The 21,134-nt window shown below is 49.7% G+C and overlaps 1 protein-coding gene across 1 annotated transcript in view; it reads right to left on the reverse strand.

Moving 5' to 3' along the window:
- Nucleotides 1–21,134, reverse strand: part of LOC147092775 (NACHT, LRR and PYD domains-containing protein 3-like) — an 83,200-nt gene that overhangs the window by 52,020 nt on the left and 10,046 nt on the right. Inside the window, exon 2 of the mRNA XM_085976022.1 lies at nucleotides 1,728–1,861. The gene's annotated coding sequence lies outside the window, so the exon portion shown is untranslated. The remainder of the gene's footprint in view (nucleotides 1–1,727; nucleotides 1,862–21,134) is intronic.

Consider the following 21,134-nt stretch of genomic DNA (forward strand, 5'->3'; position numbering starts at 1 on the left):
ATTCTCATCCAAATCATTTATGTAGATCACAAACAATAAGGGACCCAGCACCGATCCCCGAGGTACCCCACTGGACACAGGCTTCCAGTCACAAAAGCAACCTTCGACCATCACCCTCTGCCTCCTGCCACTCAGCCAGTTTAGGATCCAACGCGCCAAGGCACCCTGGATCCCATGGGCTCTTACCTTCTTGACCAGTCTCCTATGCGGGACTTTGTCAAAAGCTTTACTGAAGTCCATGTAAACCACATCCACAGCATTTCCCTCATCCACCCCACTAGTCACCCCCTCGAAAAATTCGATCAGATTTGTTAGACATGATTTACCCTTGACAAAGCCATGCTGACTATCCCCGATTAATCCTTGCCTCTCCAAGTGGAGATTAATTTTGTCCCTCAGAATTTTTTCCAATAATTTCCCCACCACAGATGTTAGACTCACTGGCCTGTAATTCCCTGGTTTATCCCTGCTACCCTTCTTGAATAATGGTACTACGTTAGCTGTTCTCCAGTCCTCTGGTACATCCCCTGTGGCCAGAGAGGTTCTGAAAATTAGTGTCAGAGCCCCTGCAATCTCCTCCCTTGCCTCCCACAGCAGCCTGGGATACATCTCGTCCGGGCCTGGGGATTTATCCACTTTTTGGCCCGCTAAAACCGCTAGCACCTCCTCCCTCTCGATGCTAATATGTTCGAGTATGTCACAGTCCCCTTGCCCGATTTCTATGTCTGCATCGTCTTTCTCCATAGTGAACACAGATGCAAAAAATTCATTTAAAACCCCGCCTACATCCTCTGGCTCTACACACAAATTGCCACTGTAGAATGGGCCGATACTCTCCGGAGTTTAGAAGAATGAGAGTGAGCTCATTGAAACATACAAGATTCTGAAGGGGATTGACAGGGTAGATGCTGAGAGGTTGTTTCCCCTGGCTGGAGAGTCTAGAACTAGGGGACATAGCCTCAGGATAAGGGGCCGGCTATTTAAGACTGAGATGAGGAGGAATTTCTTCACTCACTCAGAGGGTTATGAATCTTTGGAATTCTCTGCCACAGAGGGCTGTGAATGCTAAGACTTTGAGTATATTCAAGGCTGAGATAGATAGATTTGTGGACTCTAGTGGAATCCAGGGATATGGAAATCAGGCAGGAGAGTGGAGTTGAGGTCGATGATCAGCCATGATCTCAGCGAATAGCGGAACAGGCTCAAGTGGCTGTATGGCCTACTCGTGTTCCTACTTCCGATGTAATAATGCTGCGCTCAGCATTCACTATCTAATAATACTCCATAGCTGCAGGTCAAAGGGTATAGGTTTGTCTCTGAATCGTGTTCAATGAATTGATTTTAATTAGTTTCTCTGTTCAATTGTTCCCCTTGAATTGTCACCAGACCAGAGATATTTTAACATTGAGATCTGATGGTGTCCGTGTGAGTTCAGCCCCACCTAATAAACAGAGACGTGTCCATCTGGTGGGCTCTGACAGACTATACCCCAGAGTCACCTCTTAGATCAAACCCCTTTACTCGAACAAAAACACAAGATTCGCTGTGTGTTTAGAGATAGAAACTGATCTCACTTCATATCCCATTGCACGGCCACATACTGGATAATTGTACTCGGTGGTCAGACTCTCCCAGTCTCATCCTCACCAATATCTGCCTCATCTTGTAAACTTTGTGTACTGTCTATATGACCAGTGTTTATCTGAGTCATTCGGACTTTCTCTGACCTTTCTCCAAAGTCGATCTCTGGAAGCTCTTTGAATCAGAAGGGTTCTCTCTGGTTGGTGCTCTCACAATCCTGTGCTGGTTCACCTGCTGTTGTTCCTCAGTCTACAGTCCCTGTTTACTTCATGTTGTCGACCTTCATCAATCATTCCGTCATTCACGGGGAGATGTAATTATGTCAGAGTAGAAAATGAGAAAAATATTGAAAGCGTGAAATAATGTAGACCTTATTCTGCGTACTAAAAAATACATTTCAAGGCAGAGTGTTTGTTTAATTTTGTCCCTTCCCTCGGATCCCCAGCCCGGCTTCCTGAATATCCCCAGGGATTTGGGCGCAAATGTGCAATTTACTCTTTGTGCTTTAGATAAACAGCTGCAGTGTGATCTCACTGGGCCCATCCTCCCCGGATTACACACTGTCTGATATCACTGGACACATCCTCCCCGGGTTAAGCACTGTCTGATCTCACTGGGCCCATCCTCCCTGGTTTACACACTGTCTGATCTCACTGGGCTCATCCTCCCTGGGTAACACATGGTCTGATCTCACTGGGCACAACCTCCCCAGTTTACACAATGTCTGATCTCACTGGGCCCATCCTCCCCGAGTTACACACTGACATCTCACTGGGCTCAGCCTCCCCGGGTTACACACTGTCTGATCACACTGGGCCCATCCTCCCCAGTTTACACAATGTGTGATTGCACTGGGCCAATTCGCCCCGGGATATGCGCTGACTAATCTCACTGGGCCCATCCTCCCCGGGTTGCTCAATGTCTGATCTCACTGGGCCCATCCTCCCCGGGTTAAACACTGTCTGATCACACTGGGCCCATCCTCCCCAAGTTACACAATGTGTGATTGCACTGGGCCGTTCCTCCACGGTTTACAGACTGTCGGTACTCACTGGGCCCATCCTCCCCGGGTTACACACTGACTGATCTCACTGGGCCGGTTCTACCCAGGATACATAATCTCTGATCTCACTGGGCCCATCCCCAACGGGTTACACACTTTCTGATCTCACTGGGCCCATCCTCCCTGGGTTAAACACTGTCTGATCTCACTGGGCCCATCCTCCCTGGGTTAAACACTGTCTGATCTCACTGGGCCCATCCTCCCCGGGTTCCACATGTCTGGTCTCACTGGCCCTTCCTCCCCAGGTTACACACTGTCTGATCGCACTGGGCCCATCCTCCCCGGGTTACACACTGTCTAATCTCACTGGGCCCGTTCTACCCAGGATATATAATGGGCCAGTAATTTCGGTCCCAACGCGTGAGTACGGACAGGGTACTCACGCATGGGCCCGTTGGAAGTGCCGGATTTCAGCATGCACAGCGCATGCGCGGGAAACGGCATTTCCTCCAAGGGGTTCAGAGGTCCAACGCGTGCGTGCAGGACTCTGCACGCACGTGTTGAACTTCCTTCTTTTTGACAGGTTTGCCCGTGTGTAAGGGCCTGAACTTTTTAGACATATAAAAAGGAGGCGTAAGGATTTGATTCTTTAAGGTAAGTGGTCTATTATTTAAAATTATAATTTTTTTTCCACAGCTTTATTGTTTTTAAGGACTTGACAGTAAGGCCAAGTGGAAAAAGTGCTAGTAGGTGAGCACTTTGGTGACAGTGACCATAATATGGTGAGATTTAAGGTGGTCATGGAAAAGGACAGGGATGGGCCGGAAATAAAGGTTCTAAATTGGGGAAAGGCCGATTTTAATAGGATAAGGCAGGATCTGGCCAAAATGGACTGGGATCAGCTACTTGTAGGAAAATCCGCATCGGAGCAATGGGAGGCTTTCAGAAGAGAGACTGAGATCATACAATGGCAACATGTTCCCGTAAAGGTCAAGGGTGGTTCCAAAAACCACAGGGAACCTTGGATGTCAGGGGATATACGAGAATGGATTAGGAAAAAAAGGAGGGCTTTTGGCAGATACAAAAGGCTAAAGACGGAGGAAGCCCTAGAGGAGTACAAAAAATGCAGGGGGATACTTAAAAAAGAAATTAGGAGATCAAGGAGGGGCCATGAAATAACACTGGCAAGCAAAATAAAGGAAAATCCTAAGATGTTTTATAAGTATATTAAGGGTAAGAGGATAACTAGGGAAAAAATAGGGCCCATTAGGGACAAAAGTGGCAATCTGTGTGTGGAGCCGGAAGATGTAGGAGGGGTTCTAAATGAATTTTTTGCATCTGTTTTCACTATGGAGAAGGACAATGTAGACATAGAAATAGGGCGGGGGGGCTGTGATATGCTCGAACATATTAACATCGAGAGGGAGGAGGTATTGGCGGTTTTAGCAGGCCTAAAAATGGATAAATCCCCAGGCCCGGACGAAATGTATCCCAGGCTGCTGTGTGAGGCAAAGGAAGAGATTGCGGGGGCTCTAACACATATATTCAGGACCTCTCTTGCCACAGGGGATGTGCCAGAGGACTGGAGAACCGCTAATGTAGTACCATTATTCAAGAAGGGAAATAGGGAAAAACTGGGGAACTACAGGCCAGTGAGCCTAACATCAGTGGTAGGAAAATTATTGGAAAAAATTCTGAGGGACAAAATTTGTCTCCACTTGGAGAGGCAAGGATTAATCAGGGATAGTCAACATGGCTTTGTCAAGGGAAGATCATGTCTGACTAATTTGATTGAATTTTTTGAGGGGGTGACTAGGTGTGTGGATGAGGGTAACGCAGTGGATGTGGTATACACGGATTTCAGTCAGGCCTTCGATAAAGTCCCGCACAGGAGGCTGGTCAAGAAGGTAAGAGCCCATGGAATCCAGGGTGCCTTGGCACATTGGATACAAAGCTGGCTTAGTGACAGAAGGCAGAAGGCAAAGGCGGAACTAGGCCAATATCCATTAATAATCACTATCCAAAAAAGAGCCACCAAATTTTGGAATCACCTACAAATGAGCAACCCCCAATGCTATCACTACGACGCCCTGAAATGCCAAGAGCTGACCATAAAGAAGAATACCCTCAGTCAACTAGTCCTGGGACTCAGTGAAGTAACTACTAACACTACTAACAATAACCAGCCACAGGACAGTGACAGCGTAACACAAAGAATTCGACCCAACACAATCGTCGCTAAGCAAAAGGAAAAATATCTGACATATTGGGCAGAAACAACAAAAACCCAAAGCAAACTCAATTGCTACTTGGCCCTAAACAGACAATACAACATAGCTGATTACCTGACCATGGTAAAGGACAGCAAACTGAGAAAAATCCTGACAATGTACAGACTTAGTGAACATAGCCTGGCGATCGAAAAAGATAGACACAGGCAGACCCGGCTACCAAGGGAGGACAGGATATGCTCTCACTGCAGTCAGTGAATGGTGGAGACAGAGATGCACTTCCTCACAGCTTGTAGAAAATATCAGGGCATAAGGGAGAATTTCTACCCAAAATTTACAAAAATATGCCCGGAATTCAGAAAATTGAATGACGACCAAAATCTCCCATACCTACTAGGGGAAGAGAGAAGTTGCATAACACTGGCGGCACACTATGTTACAGCTTGCCATAAACAGAGGGACAACCACTAAAGATAAGATAAGAGTATATATAAATTATATGAAAGTATATTTATACACTCAGGGATATATCTGTCTATACACTGTATGGATAGATCTGTATTTTTGTGAACAAACATGAATGTTTTCCAATGCTTTCGCAACATAAGATGTAACTTGTCATGCCAATAAAGCGATTTGAATTGAATTGAATTGAATTGATGGTCGAAGGTTGTTTTTGTGACTGGAAGCCTGTGGCCAGTGGGGTACCACAGGGATCGGTGCTGGGTCCCTTGCTGTTTGTGGTCTACATTAATGACTTGGATATGAATGTAAAAGGTATGATCAGTAAGTTCGCGGATGATACAAAAATTGGTAGGGTGGTAAATAGCGAGGAGGGTAGCCTCAGTCTGCAGGACGATATAGATGGGTTGGTCAGATGGGCGGAACAGTGGCAAATGGAATTTAACCCGGAAAAGTGCGAGGTGATGCACTTTGGGGGGACTAACAAGGCAAGGGAATACACAATGAATGGTAAGACCCTAGGCAAGACGGAGGGTCAGAGGGATCTGGGTGTGCAAGTACACAGATCCCTGAAGGCGGCGGAACAGGTGGATAAGGTGGTAAAAAAGGCATATGGGATACTTGCCTTCATTAGCCGAGGCATAGAATATAAGAGCAAGGAGATTATGATGGAGCTGTATAAAACACTGGTTAGGCCACAGCTGGAATACTGTGTGCAGTTCTGGTCGCCACACTACAGGAAGGATGTGATAGCTTTGGAGAGGGTGCAGAGGAGATTCACCAGGATGTTACCAGGGCTGGAGCGCTTCAGCTATGAAGAGAGACTGGGCAGATTGGGTTTGTTTTCCTTGGAGCAGAGGAGGCTGAGGGGGGACATGATTGAGGTGTACAAAATTATGAGGGGCATAGATAGGATGGATACTGAGGAGCTTTTTCCCCTTAGTAGAAGGGTCAATAACTAGGGGGCATAGATTCAAGGTAAAGGGCGGGAGGTTTAGAGGGGATTTGAGAAAGAACTTTTTCACCCAGAGGGTGGTTGGAGTCTGGAACTCACTGCCTGAAAGGGTTGTGGAGGCAGGAACCCTCACAACATTTAAGAAGCATTTGGATGAGCACTTGAAATGCCATAGCATACAAGGCTACGGACCAAATGCTGGAATATGGGATTAGATTAGACAGGGCTTGATGGCCGGCGCGGACACGATGGGCCGAAGGGCCTCGATCCGTGCTGTATAACTCTATGGTAAGTTTATTTTTAGACCCGATTTCTTAAAAAAAAAATCAAAAATTTGATTAATTGTTTAAAAGAGTTTTTTTAAATTTTATTTAAAGTTAAACTAGTCTTTTGGGCGCCCGCACTTTTCATGAGTTTGACAGTTCTTACTATCAAACTCATGAATGAAGTATCCCCTCCCCTGATTGGCTGCACAGTGCTCACCTGATCCCTGCCGGCACATCGCACTAACTACGCCACTGGGTCAGGCAAGCACAGCGTGCCGACATCTGAACCGGGCCAGTGACAGGAATTCCAAGCAGGCCCAGGCTTCATATGTCGGCACGCCAGGTGAGTGCAGATCGGAGGCTTGCACGCGCGGCAAGCCCCCGAACCTAATTTCTGGGCCAATGTCTGATCTCACTGGGACCATCCACCACAGGTTACACACTGTCTGACATCCCTGGGCCCATCCTCCCCTGGTTTCACACAGTCTGATCTCACTGGGCCCGTTCTACCCAGGATACATAATGTCTGATCTCACTGGGACCAACCACAACGGGTTACACATGTCTGATCTCACTGGGCCCATCCTCCCCGGGTTACGCACTTTCTGATCACACTGGGCCCATCCTCTCTGGGTGTCTGATCTCACTGGGCACTTCCTCTCCAGGTTAAACACTGGGCCCATCCTCCCCGTGTTACAATGTCTGATCTCACTGGGCCCATCCTCCCTGGGTAAAACACTGTCTGATCTCACTGGGCCCACCCACACCGAGTTACACACTGTCTGATCTCACTGGGCCCATCCTCCCTGGGTTATACACTGACTGATCTCACTGGGCCTGTTCTACCCAGGATACATAATGTCTGATCTCACTGGGCCCATCCCCAATGGGTTACACACTTTCTGATCTCACTGGGCCAATCCTCTCCGATTACACACTGTCATGAACTCACTGGGCCCATCCTCCCCGTCTTACAATGTCTGATCTCACTGGGACCATCCACCCCGGGTTACAAACAGTCTGATCTCACTGGGCGCATCCTCCCAGGGTTACACATTGTCTGATCACACTGGGCCCATCCTCCCCGGGTCAAACACAGTCTGATCTCACTGGGCCCATCCTCCATGGGTTACGCACTGTCTGATCGCACTGGGCCCATCCTCCCCGGGGTTACATATTGTCTGATCTCACTGGGCCCATTCGCCCCGGATTACACACAGTCTGATCTCACTGGGCCCTTCCTCTCCAGGTTAGACACTGGGCCCATCCTCCCTGTGTTACAATGTCTGATCGCACTGGGCCCATCCTCCCCGGGGTTACATACTGTCTGATCTCACTGGGCCCATCCTCTCCAGGTTAGACACTGGGCCCATCCTCCCTGTGTTACAATGTCTGATCGCACTGGGCCCATCCTCCCCGGGGTTACATACTGTCTGATCTCACTGGGCCCATCCTCTCCAGGTTACACACTGTCTGATCTCACTGGGCCCATCCTCCCTGGGTAAAACACTGTCTGATCTCACTGGGCCCATCCTCCCCAGGTTCCACATGTCTGGTCTCACTGGCCCTTCCTCCCCAGGTTACACACTGTCTAATCTCACCCAGGATATATAATGGGCCAGTAATTTCGGTCCCAACGCGTGAGTACGGACGGGGTACTCACGCATGGACCCGTTGGAAGTGCCGGATTTCAGCATGCACAGCGCATGCGCGGGAAACGGCATTTCCTCCAAGGGGTTCAGAGGTCCAACGCGCGCGCGCAGGACTCTGCGCGCACGTGTTGAACTTCCTTCTTTTTGACAGGTTTGCCCGTGTGTAAGGGCCTGAACTTTTTAGACATATAAAAAGGAGGCGTAAGGACTTGATTCTTTAAGGTAAGTGGTCTATTATTTAAAATTATGACATTTTTTCCACAGCTTTATTGTTTTTAAGGACTTGACAGTAAGGTAAGTTTATTTTTAGACCCGATTTCTTAAAAAATTATTTTTTTCAAAAATTTGATTAATTGTTTAAAATAGTTTTTTAAAGTTATTTATAGTTTATTTAATTATTGGGTTGTTTTTTAAAATTTTATTTAAAGTTAAACTAGTCTTTTGGGCGCCCGTACTTTTCATGAGTTTGACAGTTCTTACTATCAAACTCATGAATGAAGTTTCCCCTCCCCTGATTTGCTGCACAGTGCTCACCTGATCCCTGCCGGCACATCGCACTAACTACGCCACTGGATCAGGCAAGCACAGCGTGCCGACATCTGAACCGGGCCAGTGACAGGAATTCCAAGCAGGCCCAGGCTTCATATGTCGGCACGCCAGGTGAGTGCAAATCGGAGGCTTGCACGAGCGGCAAGCCCCCAAACCTAATTTCTGGGCCAATGTCTGATCTCACTGGGACCATCCACCACAGGTTACACACTGTCTGATCTCACTGGGCCCGTTCTACCCAGGATACATAATGTCTGATCTCACTGGGCCCATCCTCCCCGCGCTACACCCTGTTTAATCTCACTGGACTCATCCACACCGGGTATCACACTGTCTGATCTCACTGGGCCCATCCTCCCTGGGTAAAACACTGTCTGGTCTCACTGGCCCTTCCTCCCCAGGTTATGCACTGTCTGATCTCACTGGGCCATTCCTCCCCGGGTTACACACTGTCTGATCGCACTGGGCCCATCCTCCCTGGGTTACACACACTCTGATCTCATTGGGCCCGTTCCACACAGGATACATAATGTCTGATCTCACTGCGTCCATCCTCCCCGGGTTACACATGTCTGGTCTCACTGGGCCCATCCTCCACGGGTTACACACTGTCTGATCTCACTGGGCCCACCTGCCCTGTGTTACAATGTCTGATCTCACTGGGCCCTTCCTCTCCAGGTAAACACTGATCTCACTGGGCCCATCCTACCCGTGCTACAATGTCTGATCTCACTGGGCCCATCCTCCCCGGGCTATACCCTGTTTGATCTCACTGGGCTCATCCACACCGGGTATCACACTGTCTGATCTCTCTAGGCCCATCCTCCCCAGGTTACACACGGTCTGATCTCACTGGGCCCATCTTCCCCGGGTTCCACCTGTCTGGTCTCACTGGCTGTTCCTCCCCGGGTTACACACTGTGAGCTCACTGGGCCCATCCTCCCCACCCAAATAGTGAGGGAGGCAGAGGAGCAATTCTGCAGGGAAATTGCAGAGATATGCAAGAGCTATAAAGTGTTGATATTGGGGGACTTTAATTAGCCAAATATCGATTGGGACAATGCTCGGGTAAAGGGAGAGAAGGGGGAGGAATTTCTGAAATGTGTTCAGGAGAATTTCCTTGTCCAATATGTTCTTGGCCCAATTAGGAAGGAGGCATTGCTGGATTTGGTGCTGGGGAATGAAATGGGCCAGGGCGACCAAGTGTCTTTGGGAGAACACTTGGGTACGAGTGATCATCTTATCATAAGATTTAGATCAGCAAGTAACAATCTAGAGTGGAACTTCTAAACTGGAATTGGGCTAACTTCATTGGGATGCAAAAGGATCTAGCCATGCTAAAATGGAACCAAAGACTGACAGGAAAAACTGTAACGCAACAATGGGTGATCTTTCTGGAGATGTTCCAAGTACAGGCTAGGTACATTCCAACAAGAGGGAAGGGTGAAGGAACCAAAGCAAGGGCTCTTTGGATGAGGAGGGAGATAGAGAAAATGATGGGGAAAAAAAGGGAGGGTGTATGATGCATGTCAGTTGATTTCTTTAAGGGAGAATCAGATCAAATACAATAAGTTGAGAGGTGATCTGAAGATGAAAATAAGATTGGCAAAGAGAGAATATGAGAGTAGAATGGCGATTAACATAAAAGGGAACCCAAAAATATTCTACCGGCATGTAAACAGTAAGCAGGTAGTAAGAGGTGGGGTGGGGCTTATTAGAGACAACGAAGGTGCTATATGCTTAGAGACGCAGGGCAAGGATAGAATACTCAAGAGTACTTGGTATCGGTGTTTACTAAGGAGGTGACAAAATATCGGTAGAAGCAATGGAAGGGGTGAAAATTGATATAGGATGTACTAAAAAGGCTGGTTATGCTTAGAGTGGACAATCGTCTGGTCCAGATGGCTTGCATCCCAGGTTGCTAAGGGAATTAGGAGAGGAGATAGTGGAAGGGCTTTCCATAATTTTCCAATATTCCCTAGATGCGCGGTGGTGGCGGGGGGGCTGCCGGAGGATGGAAATGTACCACATAGAAGGCTGGTTAATGAAATTGAGGCTCATGGAATAGGTGGGTCAGTGGCAGCTTGGATAAGGCATTGGCTTCAGTACAGAAAACGGCACATTGTAGCAAATGGCTGTTTATCCAGACTGGAGGATGGTAGACAGTGGTGTTACCAAAGGGTCAGTGCTGGGGCCACTGCGTTTTTGATCTAAATAAATGACCTGGATATTGGAATACAGAGTAGAATTTCTAAATTTGCCAATGACACCAAACTTAGTGGTGTGGCAAACAGTGATGATGATACCAATCGACTGCAACAGGACATAGAAAGTCGAGCAGAATGGGCAGCCAAGTGGCAGATGGAATTTAATACAGGCAAGTATGAGGAGATGCATTTTGGCAGAAGGAAGAGTGAGAGGCAATGTACACTTAATGGCACAGTTTTAAAGAATGTGCAGGGACAGAGGGACCTGTGAATTAATGTGCATAGGTCCCTGAAGGTGGCAGGGCATATTGAGAGAGTGGTTAGCAAAGCATAAGGAATCGTGGGCATATTTAATAGAGGTATTGAGTACACAAGTAGAGAAGAAATGCTAAACCTTTATAAAGCGCTGGTTAGGCCACAACCGGAGTATTGTGTCCAGTTCTAGTAACCACACATTAGGAAGAATGTGCAGAGGAGATTTACCAGAATGGTTCTGGGGATGGGGGATCTTAGCTACAAGGACAGGTTGGAGAAGCTGGATTTGTTTTCATAGGAGGAAAGGAGGTTGAGGGGTGATTTGATAGAGGTGTACACGATTATGATGGGTTTGGATAGGCTCGACAGGGAAAGGCTTTTCACACTAGTTGATGGTGCAAGGTCTAGGGGACACAGATTTAAGGTTTTGGGCAAGAGATACAGGGGGGATGTGAGGAAAATCTTTTTTACGCAGCGAGTGGTGATAACCTGGAATTCGCTGCCGACAGAAGAAATGGTGGAAGCAGAGACACTCAATATTTTTAAAGGGAGACTGGATAGGCCCTTGAGTGAAATAAACTTGCAGGGCTACGGGGATAGCGCAGGGGGATGGGACTGACTGGATTGCACTGCAGAGAGCCGGCATGAACTCGAAGGGTCGAATGGCCTCCTTCTGTGCCATTATGACTATATGTTAGAAATACACCTCATCAGCTCTGAACATCTGATTGTCTTAAACCATTTCAATTTGTTACTGTTAACAAATTATATGTATTTATTAGCCTGGTTCATGTGACCAACAAGAAACTTTATTCTGATAGCACAAAATAATTAATTGGAATAATTTTACTAATATTTAGTAAAATATGAGATTTACGTATCATTTTATCTGTTTATACTTAAATGATAATCATTTAATTCAACTGCCATTGTGAAATTCAGAAATAGATTTACTGATAGAAAATAACTAAGTAAAACCCAGTGTCCAGTTCAGAATTGTAAGATTATTTATTGAGAGTTGGATTTGAAATATATTTGGGTGTCTGCTACTACCTTAACACGCAGTAGAATATTGATATTGTGGGGAACAAAAAAGTCAGTTCTTTCCAAGTTGGTGCTGCGGGCGGGCAGACAGTTAATATCTGCTGGGCTCTTGGATCAAACCCCTTCCAATCTTACAACACAGGAGGCCATTCGGCCCACGGTGCCTGTGCCGGCTCTTTGAAAAAATGTGCAAACTCATCCCACACCCCAGCTTTCTCCGCATAACCCTGGAAAATCATCCTCTTCAAGTACAGCTCCAATTGCCTTTGGAAAGCTCCCATGGAATTTGTTTACATCAGTTTCTCAGGTGGTGCATTCCAGATTTTAAACCTCTGAAAAACAAATACTCCTCATTTCTCCTCCAGCTCTTTTGTCAATTATTTTAAAACTATGACCTTTCATTAACACCCCACTTGCCAGAGGAAACCTTTCTTCCTACTTGATCTATCAAAACCCCCGACAATTTTGAATAACTATTAGGTCTCCCCTTAACCTTCCTGGCTCTAAAGGCAAGAATCCCAGCTTCGCCAATCTCTCCACATAATTGAAGTCCATCATCCCTGGTATCATCCTGGCAAACCACCGCTGTACCCTCTCCATGGCCTTGGCATCCTTCCTAAAGTGCGGTGTCCAGAATTGTACACAATACTCCAGCCCAACCAGTGATTTGTAATGGGTTAGCATTGACCTCCTTGTTATAGAGTTCAATGCCCCATTTACAAAGCAAGATATCCCACGCACTCTCAAAAGCCTCATCAACGTAGCCTGCCACCTTCAAAGATTTCTGAATAATCCCCCCCCCCACCCCCGCCAATCCCTCTGCTATTTCCCACAGACTCAAAATACGACAATCAAGTCAGTTCACACTGATCCGCATTAAATAGCATCTGCCATGTGTCTGCCCAAATCAAATCAAACCAAATCAACTTTTATTGTCATTGTTAGTGCACAAGTGCTGTACAACGAAATGTAGGCTTGCGGCTCCAGAGAGTGTACAATTTGGATTAGGACACTTAAACATTTCAACATACATTTGTACATATATATTAGCATAAATATGACCATAATAAAGTGCATCGGCAGATGTGCAGGCTTTAGTGTTTATTTGTGGAGTTCAGTAGGATGACAGCCCTGGGAAAGAAGCTGTTCCTAAATCTGGTCGTACGGGTGCGAATGCATCTGTAGCGTCTTCCAGATGGTAGGAGGGTGAACAGACTGTGGCTGGGGTGGGTAGGGTCTTTGATGATGGACCGTGCCCTCCGTAGGCAGCGTTTCTGATATATATGTTTTATGGTCGGTAGCCGGGTGCCGGTAATGCGTTGGGCAGTTTTGACTACCCGCTGCAGGGCTTTCCGGTCATGGGAGCTACAGCTGCCGTACCATACCGTGATACAGTTTGTCAGGATGCTCTCTATAGTGCAGCGGTAGAAGTTAGAGAGGATCGGGGGTGACAGATTACATCCCTTCAGCCTCCTCAAGAAATATAGGTGCTGCTGGGCCTTCTTCACCAGAGAGGAGGTGTTGAAGGACCAGGAGAGGTCTTCCGTGATGTGGACTCCGAGGAACTTAAAGCTGGCCACCCTTTCCACCTCCGCCCCATTGATGTGGATGGGGGTGTGACTTCCGCCTTTGGACTTCCAGAAGTCCACGATTATTTCCTTTGTTTTCTTGGTGTTAAGGGCCAGGTTGTTGTCGGCGCACCACTTCGAGAAGCTGGACCTCCTCCCTGTAGGCTGACTCATCGTTGTTGGTGATCTGGCCTACTACCGTGGTGTCATCTGCAAACTTGATGATGGTGTTGGAACCATTAACAGCCACACAGTCGTGGGTGAAGAGGGAGTAGAGGACTGTCTGTGTATTTCTAATGTCTGCTACTACCCTGGTCAGCATTTACAAGAGTCAAACTTTGTATCATCAGCAAACCGCAAAGGTCCAGTCCCTATCCCAAAGTCCAGGTCATTTAAAACATAAGGAAGCCAAAGGTCCCAATTCCGACCCCTGGATGTCCCAATGCATACTTCTCTCTAGTCAGAAAGAACATCTGTTCACAACTGCTCACTGCCTCCCATCACTCAGGCAATTAAAAAAACAATTTACCACCGTCCCTTTAATATCAAGTCCATGTGAGTCAGCGGCGGTGGGAGGAATCTCGGAGCGGCGAAGTGATTATAGAAGGCACCAGAGGCTCAGGTAGGCCTCAGTGCATCAGCGGCGGCGGCAGCAGGAGGAATCTCGGAGCAACGGAGCGTCTACAAAAGGCCCCAGAGGCTCAGTTAGGCCTCAGTGCGTCAGCGGCAGGAGGAATCTCGGAGCGGCTACAAAAGGCCCGAGAGGCTCAGGTAGGCCTCAGTGCATCAGCGGCGGGAGGAATCTCGGAGCGGAGGATCGACTACAAGAGGCCCCAGAGGCTCAGGTAGGTTTACTAATCTCCAATCTCAGGGAAGGAGAGAAGTAAAAAGTAATCGCGGTGTGACGTCACCCCAAAACAGGTAAGTGATTGGCTGGAGTATTTCTCTCTTAAAATTTTAACTCTGTGGTTTATAGTTTAAGGTCTCTGTGGTGTAGCGGGGACAGTTTGTAAACCAGTGCCCTTAAATATATCATGTAACTGTACTGAAATTGGTGGGATTCATTTGTTTAATTTAATTGCAATTAATTAAAGGGTAATTCATGGCAGAGCAGCCCGGTGCCGTGGTATGCTCCTCCTGCACTATGTGGGAAATCATGGACACTTCCTGTGTCCCTGACAACCATGTGTGCAGGAAGTGTGTCCAGCTGCAGCTACTGGCAGACCGCATTACGGTGCTGGAGCAGCGATTCGATACATACTGGACCATTCGCGATGCTGAGGACAACGTGAATAGCACGTTTGATCAGTCGGTCACACCGCAGGTAAAGTTGGCACAGGCAGAGAGGGAGCGGGTGACCAACAGACCAACATGGGATATGTGTTGGTGTAGGGGTTACGGGGTTCGGGTGGGATATGTGTCGGTGCAGGCGCAATGGGCCGAAATGGCCTCTATCTGCACTGTGGGGTTTCTGTGAGTAGGCGCAGGTAGGTAGTGCAGGGGTCCCCTGTGGCCATCCCCCCCTCAAACAGATATACCGCTTTGGATACTGATGGGGGGGGGGGGGGGGGGGGGGGGGGGGGGGGGGGGATGGCTTACCAGGGGAAGGCAGCAGCAGCCAACTTCCAGGCACCAGGGGTGGTTCTGCTGCACAAAACAGGAGGAAAAGGACTGGGAGAGCTATAGTGATAGGGGGCTCTATTGTAAGGGGAATAGATAGGCGTTTCTGCGGCAGCAAATGAGACTCCAGGATGGTGTGTTGCCTCCCTGGTGCAAGGGTCAAGGATGTCTCGGAGAAGCTGCAGAAAATTTTGGAAAGGGAGGGTGAACAGCCAGTTGTCATGGTGCATATAGGCACCAACGATATAGGTAAAGAACAGGATGAGGTCCTAAAAGCTGAATATAGGGAGTTAGGAGGTAAATTAAAAAATAGGACCTCAAAGGTAGTAATCTCAGGATTGCTAGCAGTGCCACGTGCAAGTCAGAGTAGAAATAGAAGGATACTTCAAATGAATACGTGGCTAGAGGAATGGTGCAAGGGGGAGGGATTCAAATTCCTGGGACATTGGAACCGGTTCTGGGGACGCTGGGACTAGTACAAACTGGACGGCCTGCACCTGGGCAGGACCGGGACCGAAGTCCTTGGGGGAGTGTTTGCTAGTGCTGTGGGGGAGGGTTTAAATTAAAATGGCAGGGGGTTGGGAACCTGAACAGGGAGACAAAGGAAAGGGAAACAAGGATAGAAGCAAAATACAGGAAGGAGAATAACAAAGGTGGCAAACGGAGAAATCAAGGCCTAGAAATTCAGTTACTTGCGCCAGCCGTTAGCGCCAAGAGAAGTGAATTTCGGGCGCTATGTGTGTAGCGTCCGGGCGCAGCGCGATCTGCGCCTCGCCCCAAATTAAGTACACATTTAGCGCCGGCGCAAAGTTTAGCACGCGCTCACCTGCGCGCGCAGAAAATGACGTCATATCCTCGTGCAACGCCCTTTGCGCGCCCCGATCCAGAACTTCAGTGGGACCGCCCCATTGTGCGGCCGGCACGCTTGTTTAGTGGAACGCAACAGAGCCGACGCGGGACCCGGGGAGCGTAAATTAAAGGGCACTTACCCTGCACTATAAAGGGCAGCCATTTTGCAGCAAACGCTCTTGTGCAACGGATTTCTGGAGCGAGAGACCAAGGAAGACAGCTTTCTGGTTTGGGCCCACACTAGCTCAGGTATTTTTGGCTTCAGGCCAGAGCGTTGCAAGTGGCCTCTTGTATATTTGACTGTTTGGCAGCATATTATGGGTGCTGCATGGGGTGCCAACGCTGAGTTTCAGCGTCATGTCCGTAGGGCTCGCAGACGCGGTGTGAGAGGGGCAGCCCTGGCTAGACGCAGCGGGGGCAACAGGCGCTGGCAACATAGGCCTTACCCAGTCAGGGCATACCGCCAGCAGCGCACCTACCTCAACATGAGTGGCGCGAGATGTGTAAAAAGGCTGAGATTCCGAAAGGAGGTGGTTGCAGAGATCTGGCATCTGCTTCACAGAGATCTGCATCCAAAGCTCAGGAGCAGGACGTCTCTGTCGGTGGAGGCGAAGGTGACGGTGGCCTTGAACTTCTATGCCACCGGCTCCATCCAATCCGCTGCTGGGGACATAGCTAACATATCCCAGTTTGCCGTGCATTGCTGCATCCGCCAGGTGACCGATGCCCTTTTCAGAAGGAGACGGCAATTCATCTCCTTCCCCATGGCCCTGGAGAGGCAGCATCAGCGTGCACTGGGATTTGCAAGATTTGCGGCCTTCCCCTTGGTGCAGGGCGCCATTGACTGTACGCATGTGGCTTTGCGGGCACCTGTGGAGCATGCCGAGGATTACCGCAACCGGAAGGGCTACCATTCCCTCAATGTGCAGCTGGTGTGTGACCACAAGCAGTGCATCCTAGCTGTCAATGCCCGCTTTCCAGGCAGCAGCCACGATGCCTTTATCCTGCGGCAGACAACTGTGCGTGACATGTTCGAGGCACAGCCTCCCCCAAGAGGATGGCTTCTCGGGGACAAAGGCTATCCTTTGTGTACCTGGCTCATGACCCCGCTCCGCGCGCCCAGGACCCCTGCTGAAGAGGCATACGAGAGTCATCAAGCGAGCAGGAACATAATCGAACAAACAATTGGCGTCCTCAAGCAGCGGTTCCGCTGCCTGGATCGTTCCGGCGGATCTCTGCAGTATTCCCCGGACCGAGTGTCCCAATTCGTCGTTGTTTGCTGCATGCTGCACAACCTGGCTCTCCGCAGGACTCAGGCACTGCCACCTCACGTTGGACCACCACCTCAGGAGGAGGAGCATGAGGAGGAGGAGTACCATCCCAGGAGGGAGCGAGAAGGTCCAAGGGCTGTCCGTCGGCGGCTTATTGAACGTCACTTCTAAGCCCCGTCAGGGAATGCCTAGTGGCCATGAAGGAACATGAACGCAGCCGCTCCGCAAGCCCTCAGCCGGCGAAGGCAACAAACACTTACAGCAACAAACATGGACACTCTCTGAATAAAGAGAAATCTTTATTTTAGACCAATGAAACCCCTTCACACATGAAACCCAGAAACATTAAACGGCCCCAAAAAGCAGTACATCAAATGACTCACTCCCACAACCTGGGGAGGAATAACTGAACGTTTGTTCAAAAATGGCCTTCATCCTCGGCCTTAACCCAAAAAACATCCCCAGAAACAAAACAACCATGGCCAAAAGAAACAGGCATCGCCATATAAAATAACACTTGGCCACACCGTCTACTTCTTGGGCCACGAGGGCGAGACCTTGTCGAGCCTTTTGGGGCCCCTGCCCGGCCTGCTGCTCCTCCGCAAGCTCTGCCCAGTGGCTGCTGCGAGGCTGGGGAAAGGCTCCTGAGGGTCAGATGTCCTTCCGGCAGGTGCCCTTGGGGGGCGGCCTAGACGGGGTTTGCCCCTCGAGGGTCCGGCTGGTGATTGGCGCAGCTGTGCCTGGCCAACATCATTCGCAGCCGCTTGCCGTTGAGGCGCCACTGGGGGAGTGGCGGTGACGGCTGGAGGAATGTGTGCAATCTGGCGGATGGTCGGCCCTGGCTGGTGATGTGCCACTCTGGCACTCGCACGGGCCCGCACTGCAGCATGCGCACCAATCTGCCGAAGGGCAGCCTGCTGTGCTGCTGCAGCACGGCGGGTGTCCAGGCGATGCCTGGCTGACGCAGCGTGTGTGGCAGCAGTCAGTGCCCCTGTTGCCCTGCGACCGCAACAGAGCAGCCACTGTCTGGACGGCATCACTGATCAGCCGGCCACTCGCGGCATGCGAGGCCCCGAACTCGCGCACACTACTAGCCAGGGACTCGATGGCCTCAGGCATCCGTGCCACTACCCCCATCAGCTCGGTGTGCCGGTGATCCGAATCCTGGGCCATTTGATCGAGGTGGCGCACCTCCTCTGAGTTGAAGGTGGCCGGACTGGAGTCCGGACTCTCCCGCTGGGGCGCAGGGGGCAGAGCTGGCCGACCCTTGCCACGTTGCCGGCAGCGACTGGGCCCAGCTACTGCACTCCCCTCCGATCCTTCCCCCCTCTTGTGGGGGGGGGGGGGGAAGGTCCGCCTTCCTGTTCCTCCTCCTCCTCCTCGGGGCTGTCACTGGCAGCTTCAGGGAGCTCCTCATCACCAGCTGAAAGCAGGAAGGCGCAAGAGTAGCTTTAGAGTGAGGAGAGGGCGTCAGCGAGGGAGGCATGACTGGTGGCATTCAGCGCATTGGTCGGACAATGGCAAAGGAGGTAGATCGGATGCACAAGTGCGACGAGAGAGGTCCAAAAGGTGATGTCCATACCATTGTGGCCCAGAAGAGGGTCGGCATCTCCACAGGCGACGGGCCCAATCACCCGGGGTCCCATGAGGCGACTCACGCGCTCCTCCAGGGGAGTGAGCTCCTGGATCTGGGGGCGGCCTCCCCCGGTCCGCTCCTGGTGCCTTCGGTTGTTGGCAAGTTTTCCCTGCAAGAGAAAGGACAGCCTGTAAGTACGGTGTGTAACCCTGATGTGGTGTGCACTGCCTCCCATGGTGGAATAGCTTGGCCAGTGTGTAGCCCTGATGTGGTGTGCGCTGCCTCCCATGGTGTAAAGTGCAGAATGTGCAATTGATGTTCATGACTGTCCCATAGCTGCTGGCTGAGGGCTGACCATTAGGGCTTTCAGGTCCCTTTGCCCATCATGTCAGGTGTACATGCAAGGATGAGGAGGAGACTGGAAAGGGTACTCACCCTGACAATCCTGGCCAGGTCATTAAACTTCTTCCGGCATTGGACATTGTCCCTGGGGGCATCGCCGGTGGCCGACACCCAGCGGGCGACCTCCCTCCAGGCTTTCCTATAGACGCTGGTTGGAGGCTTCCTGCCAGTGTCCGGGAACAAGATGTGCTGTCTCTTCTCCAAGGCCCTCACCATCACCTTCAAGTCATGGGCTGAGAAGCGCAGGGCACGCTCACGGGCCTTCTGTACCATTGCCATGGCTCCTTCTGATCACCAGCAGTGTTCAGGCCTAGCTGGAAGGCTGCAGTGTGCAGGCCGTTGCAGCAGAGCAAGTCGACCCTTCCCCCTTTAAGAGCTAGCCGGCGCCAGGGTGTCTGCTGTCAATCAAGAAATGACCGCACCTGCGCTGCGCCCGGCCTCGGCGCTATCCCTCTGCACCGCCAGCTTAGCGCCTAAAGATAGGCGTGCAACGCCAGTTTTAGCGCTCAAGCAACCTCTTAGGGCGAAGCTACTGAATATCGGCGACGTGCCATCGACTTTGCACCGGGCGCAAACTTTAGCGCCCGCCCGACTTTACTGCCCCAAAAGTGGCTATACTGAATTTCTAGGCCCAAGTGTTTAAAACAAACATGGCCACAGTAAATAATAATTCTAAAAGGTCTAAGTGCGTTACAAAAACAAGCCTGAAGGCTTCGTGTCTTAATGCAAGGAGTATTCGTAATAAGGTGGATGAGTTAGCAGCGCAAATAGAGGTAAATGAACATGATATGATTGGAATTACGGAGAAACATGGCTCCAGGGGGACCAATGCTGGTAACTCAACATCCAGGGGTATTCAATATTCAGGAAAGATAGGCAAAAAGGAAAAGGAGGTGGGGTAGCATTGCTGGTTAAAGAGGGGATTAACACAATTGTAACGATAGATATTAGCTCTGATGATGTGGAATCTGTATGGTAGAACTGAGAAATACCAAAGGGCAGAAAACATTAGTGGGAGTGGTGTATAGACCCCCAAACAGTAATGCAGAGGTTGGGGATGGCATTAAAAGGGAAATTAGAGAAGCGTGCAATAAGGGCACAGCAGTCATCATGGGTGAATTTAATCTACATATAGATTGGGCTAACCAAATTAGTAACAATACTGTGGAGGAGGAATTCCTGGAGTGTATATGGGATGGTTTCCTGGACCAATATGTCGAGGAACCAACTAGGGATCAGGCCATCTTAGACTGGGTATTATGCAATGAGAAAGGATTAATAAGCAATCTTGTTGTGCGAGGCACCTTAGGTCAGAGCGATCATAATATGATCGAATTCTTCATTAAGATGGAGAGGGAAGTAGTTGACTCAGAGACGGAGGGCTAGATTTTCAGTATAGACAGTTTTGGGGCGCTAACCTTTGCGCCCGCCCGAGGTTAGCGCCCGCAGCGCACGGCAGACACTCTGGTGCCAGTAAGCTCTTAAAGGGGAAGGGGGTGTATGTGCTTTTTTCAAAGGCAGAGTCTGGGGGAGTGGTGGTGGTACCGTTCACAACAGCACACTGGATCCCTCCACACAACACATGCAGACTGCCTGTTATAGTGCAGGAGGAGTGCCCTTTAATTTGCGCTCCCCAGGGGTGT

The sequence above is a fragment of the Somniosus microcephalus genome, unplaced genomic scaffold (genome assembly GCF_052327205.1).
Source record: "Somniosus microcephalus isolate GS21.2 unplaced genomic scaffold, FLI_Smic_1.0 unresolved_chr2, whole genome shotgun sequence".
NCBI lineage: Eukaryota > Metazoa > Chordata > Chondrichthyes > Squaliformes > Somniosidae > Somniosus > Somniosus microcephalus.